Here is a 5602-nt window from a genome sequence, read left to right on the forward strand (position 1 = left end):
GAAGTGCACGTGTGCAATAACTCCATTCGCCTTTGTACTCCTTCTAAACAACGTGCTTTTTAAAAGATTTTGCAACGGGTAAAGTCTACAAAACGTAGTCCAGTTTGTTGATAACTGTATTGAGATCAAATGTGTCATCAGTGAGAAAATCTGCAGAATGTCTGCCCAAATCCACTCCCACAGCTGGCCAGTAGGCTTCCTCTCACTACCATATTTGGTATATTTGGTAGTGAGTGGAAACGCAAAGTGGATGCTTCAAATTTATACATCCGGTGAAATAACTGTCTCATTGTTCTATCTGCGAAGCCAATGTTGGTGTGATCGAGGCGTTAGGCTATGAAAGTTTTGCCTCTGGGAGTGTAATTGAGCCAAAATGGGTTCCCTTAAAAGTGCAATATGCAGAAATCACTACACCATTTCCTGGTTGCTAACATAGTTTGTCTACTTTCCGTTTATTTGACAAAACAAGCAATATATAGTGTAAGTAATCATTGTCCCATCCAAACCACTGTGAAATATATTTTCAATAACCCAAAATATTGTATTTTCAGCTATTTAAAGCTGGTGTACAAAACTGAAAGTAAAAGACCCAAAAAACGAAACATAAGAATGGGAAGCATAGAAATTACACACATACAGTTGAACATATCTACTGCTTCTTAGACTTGCTTTCAATGAAAATGACATATCTATAACACACATTTCTATGTGAATTTGGTCAGATCGCCCAAAAAGATACATATTGCAGCTTTCAGAGGTCGAAACAGCAGCTGCCATAGAGAGAGAGAGAGAGACAAAAACAAAAACAGCAGGTTAGCACAAACTCCCCCTGACCTGTGGGAGCTGTTTCCGGATAGGTTGCTAGGAAGGTTGTTAGGGGGCCGGACATCTGCTCATCCTCTTGACCATACAGGTCACACAATACTTGCAGTCTCCCTCAAGCAGTGGTAGAAAGCAACATCTTTGTCTCTGCCCATCAACAACTGGACTCACTCATATCGTTGGACTTCTAGGATGGTGTGCGTGCCCAAAGTGAGTTGTGTGAAGTGTAGATTGTTCTTAACAGTTAGTTGTTACTAATGTTTTATGCTGCCTTGGTGTATAGCTGTATTGCAATATGTGCAGGTAGAAGAAGCGGGGGTCCTGGGCTACATGGTTACACGTGGTCTGCGGTTGTGAGGCCAGTTGGGCATACTGCCAAATTCTCTAGAACGACATTGCCTTATGGTAGAGAATTAAACATTCAATTCTATGGTAACAGCTCTGGTGGACATTCCTTCAGTCAGCATGTCAATTGCACGCTCCCTCAAATCTTGAGACATCTGCGGCATTGTGTTGTGTGACAAAACTGCACATTTTAGAGTTGCCTTTTATTGTCCTCAGCACAAGGTGTACCTGTGTAATGATAATGCTGTTTAATCAGCTAATTGATATGACACACCTGTCAAGTGGATGGATTATCTTGACAAAGGAGAAATGCTCACTAACAAAGATGTAAACAAATTTGTGCCCAACATTTGAGAGAAATAAGCTTTTTGTGCATATAGAACATTTCTGGGATCTTTTACTTCAGCTCATGAAACATGGGACCAACTGTCATGTCTAATCCCACTCCTCCCCTCCGACATTCGACGTCGCCGGTCAACTAACCACTGGTCCTGGCAACCCATATTTACACACACCTGGCAACCACCATTACGCATACCTGCGTCTCATCATCACTCACACCTGGACCTCATTACTCCCTGATTACTTACCCTTCTTATATCACTCTTTTATCATTAGTTTTCAGGTAGTATTGCACACTGTTTTCATGTCAGGTGCTGCTCTTGGTTTGGTCCATGTTATTGAACTCACTAACTGCGTCCTGATTACCTGTGTCTACGTTACAAAATACTACCTCACCAAATGGAATCAGCGGTTAAGTTACGCAGGACATCTCCCAGATGGTCAGCAAATAGAGACACTTACTTCTCCAACACCACGACCAGCTGGCACAACTGGGGATGGCTATGGAAGAGGTCCTCCGGGTTCTTTGACATTTCCAGAGGGGTGTCACCTCCAACCACCGGAGGATTCTCCACCACGGGTCGAGCCAGCACCCCAGCCTGTCCAATAGTCCGCCCATGTCAACGATGCCCGTTTGTCCCTCCCAAATATGACGGGTCTCCATCCAAATCACGTTGCTTCCTACTCCAGTGCTCCCTCTTTCACTCATCAGATGAGAGCCCACACCACTGAGAGGTCTAAGGTTGCCACGGTTATTTCCCTGCAGACCAGGTGAGTGTTGGAGTGGGCTACGGTTGTCTGGCGGATCTTGGTTCCTATGAGGGGTTCAGCGGGGTCTTCGACCATCCACCAGAGGGGGGTGAGCGCCTACGGCAGGAAGGCCAGACCACGGTGGCATAAGCACTCACCTTTCAGACAGTAGCAGCATGCAGCGGATGGAATGAACCGGCGCTCTGCACCCTATTCAGAAGAGGGTTGCGCGAAGAGGTCAAGCTGCAGTTGGCATGCTGAGATGACACTTTAACCTTCGACTCACTCAATCCAATGGTCATCCGTCTGGATAACCTTTGGGAGCCTCTCTCCCTCCTTGTTGACCATTCTGAATCCGAACCTGAACCCCATGGAGGTAGGGGCAACACCTCTCCGTGGCATCGCCAGAGACAGCTGGGGCTCTGTCCCTATTGCGGCCAGGAGGGTTACCGGTGTCAGTGGTGTCCGGTACGCCCTAACCTCCATGGTTAGGGCATCCACCGGTATGTTCCACTAGTGCAGAGGGGCGGCCACGTGACCTTCCATATCCCAGGGTTGGCATGAGTATTCCATTTTCATTGTTTTCTGCCAAACCCTTTACGGTTCCTATTTCGCTGGCTGTTGTATCTAGCTCTAGTGGAACTTCATCGACCAGGTCCTCGCCTCCTCCCTGAACTTAACCTCATACCCGTTCTCCTCTCCTTTTCCTATCCAAGCTCTGGACACAGAACCTTTGGGATTCAGCTCAGTGATACACATCACAGCACCCTCACGGTGGGACCTATGCACCAGAAAAGCCTTCCCTCCGCACCTGTACACAAGGTAATCCTTGATCTCCCGTGGCTCCAACATCACATGGTCAAGTAGGAAAATTACCGCTTGGTGATCAGGATGTCGGAGGACCTGCTTTTCCGTATCCTGTGGTTCCATGCCGGTTGAGAGCCCTGTGAGTGTCCACCAGCCAATCAATTGGTCCATATTTTTGGCCCTGTGTTGGGATGTGGACATCCGCCAGGCGCTGGCGTGAAACCCACTCCTGCCACCTGCCCTCCAGAGCGCAGCTATGTTCCCACAGGGGTGAGCGTTTGGCTGTTGGCCTGGGCACACACATCCCTCACCACTGGAGACACTATCATCCACACTATCAATCCCTTTCTGATAAATACTAGTGGCCCACTTTGGCGCAGGACGTAGCCCACTGGGCACAATCTGAACCTGAATTGACAATCCAAATCCCCCCGCAACAGTACAACTCCTTCCTGTACCTCAGCGTCCGTGGTCTCGTCAGTCCATTGACTTTGGTACTGATCTCCCCTCTTTTGATGGTTTTGCCATAATTTTGCTGATAGTGGACAGATTCTCTAAATCATGCTGTTTCATCCCTGTCTGGGCTCCCTACCGCTCTCCAGGTCACTGAGGCACTGTTCCAGCAGGTCTTCTGGCACTATGGCCTTCTGGAGGCCCACAATTCACATCACGGGTATGGAAAGGCTTCATGGAAAAGCTGGGGGTCACAGTCAGCCTCACCTCCAGGTACTGTCCTCAGTCGAACAGGCAGGTGGAGAGAGAACCTGGAGCTGGGGAGGTTCCTGAGGAGTCACTGCCAGGACCAGCAGGTGGAGTGGGCCTGTCATGCCAAATAGTGTCCCCTCTGCGCCACAATGGGATTCGATGAGTTCTAGCTTCTGTTGCTAGGGCTGTTGCGAGAACATTCTGACCGGATTACAAAATGAACCAAAGCGTCCATTGCTATGCTGGTTGCTTGGCTCTATTTCACTTCATAGCGCTCGTGAATGAAGGAGATTGCAGGCAGTTCTATTTCACCGCATAAACACTCGCGCAGTCCACGCAAAATTATTTCCTCAGACTTGCTCTCCATGGATGGTGTTTTTGATGGTGACAACCTGACTACCTGCTGCTTCAGAGGACTGGAAAGAGAACACACTTTCTTTACCATGTCTTTATATAATAATTTCATCTGTTTTTAGATTGACGTTACTAGCTACTGTACTTATTTACCTCAGCCTGCCTAGCCATTTACAGTGGCTGTTTTATTTATCTAACTCTAGCTAACTACTGTTATTGTAGCTTGCACTTCAATGGCATCCCTCAGATTTTTCTTGTATCTTTCCAAACAGGCGAAGTACTATGAAGAAACCACTGATCTCGACAACCATTCAGGGTAACGTTAAGCTTCTATTAGATAACTGGACGTATGTAGCTATGTACAACTATTTTCCATCTTGCTAGCTATACCTATTGTTCAGTGGAGGCTGCTGAGGGGAGGATGGCTCATAATAATGTCTGGAATGGTGTGAATGGTATCCAACACGTGGTTTCCATGTGGTTGATATCATTCAATTGACTCCATTCGAATCATTATTATAAGCCGTCCTCCCCCTCAGCAGCCTCGACTGATGTAGTTATGTCTGTCATATTGAGGTGTCTAGCTATAAGGTAAACCTGATTAATCAAATGGATGGGTGTAAACAATTATGGTAACTCCAAATTACCTTAACTAGGTGTCTTCGCTAGACAGACAGAGGGGAGGGGAGGTATCCCATCCACCGGAACCAGTGAGTTCAGATCACTCTGATTCTTTGTGCTCTGAGTCAGAGGGGGACCAGCTTGAGGTAAGCTACACCTTCCAAAAGTGTTAAAGTACATATCTCCCATTTCTAACACTGCACTAATCATCACATTTTCTCACAGTAAAGTGTAACCTGTGTGTTTGTTTGTCTCGGTCTCCTACCTGTTCCCTCTAAATTCTGCTCCTGTTCTCCAGGAGCTAGGGGTTCTGCCTAACACCCAGACCTGGATACACCTGATGTCCTCCATTACCAACTACATAACATCAGATACTGTTGTCATTATCTGTTAAGTTTTCTTGCTTGATCATAATGTGAGACCCAGATAAAAAAATAAAACGGATTTGCATATGAATGGAGTGGAGACTTACTTACTTCGTAGAGTAAGTGACTTTAATGTGTCACGCAGATTACACTTTTGTTTGCCAGTAACGTAGCGATGTTTAAGACATGGATTTCATGTTGTAATGTTAACAAGGTACCCAAAAGTAGTTTGAATTAATGTTTTCATTTGATTAGTTAAGCAACTTGTTCAAACAGTGAAATTGTGGTCGGAACTCTGCCTTGTTTGCATAGCGACGATGAAAAGGTCATTTAGGCGGTAATCTCAAACTCTAATCATTGGGTCATCACACCGTTGATACAGCCACGGACGCTAATAGTTTATAGAATCCCATTGTGACGCAGAGGACACTATTTGTCATGACAGGCCCGATTCCTTCCTTGGGTGGAGTATGCCCAGAATTAGTTGTGTC

General features: G+C 46.2%; 1 long non-coding RNA gene across 2 annotated transcripts; it reads left to right on the forward strand.

Annotated features, from left to right (window-relative positions):
- The first annotated feature begins 703 nt into the window (after window positions 1–703).
- On the forward strand, window positions 704–5196 carry LOC115139806 (uncharacterized). 2 transcript variants are annotated; one of them, XR_003865160.2, is made up of 4 exons: window positions 704–1032; window positions 4398–4441; window positions 4782–4892; window positions 5045–5196. It is a non-coding gene; the product is annotated as an uncharacterized LOC115139806 (long non-coding RNA). The 2 variants fall into 2 exon arrangements; XR_003865161.2 differs by lacking the exon at window positions 704–1032 and adding an exon at window positions 1781–2280.
- The last annotated feature ends 406 nt before the right edge of the window (window positions 5197–5602 follow it).

The sequence above is a fragment of the Oncorhynchus nerka genome, linkage group LG13 (genome assembly GCF_034236695.1).
Source record: "Oncorhynchus nerka isolate Pitt River linkage group LG13, Oner_Uvic_2.0, whole genome shotgun sequence".
NCBI classification, from domain to species: Eukaryota; Metazoa; Chordata; class Actinopteri; order Salmoniformes; family Salmonidae; genus Oncorhynchus; species Oncorhynchus nerka.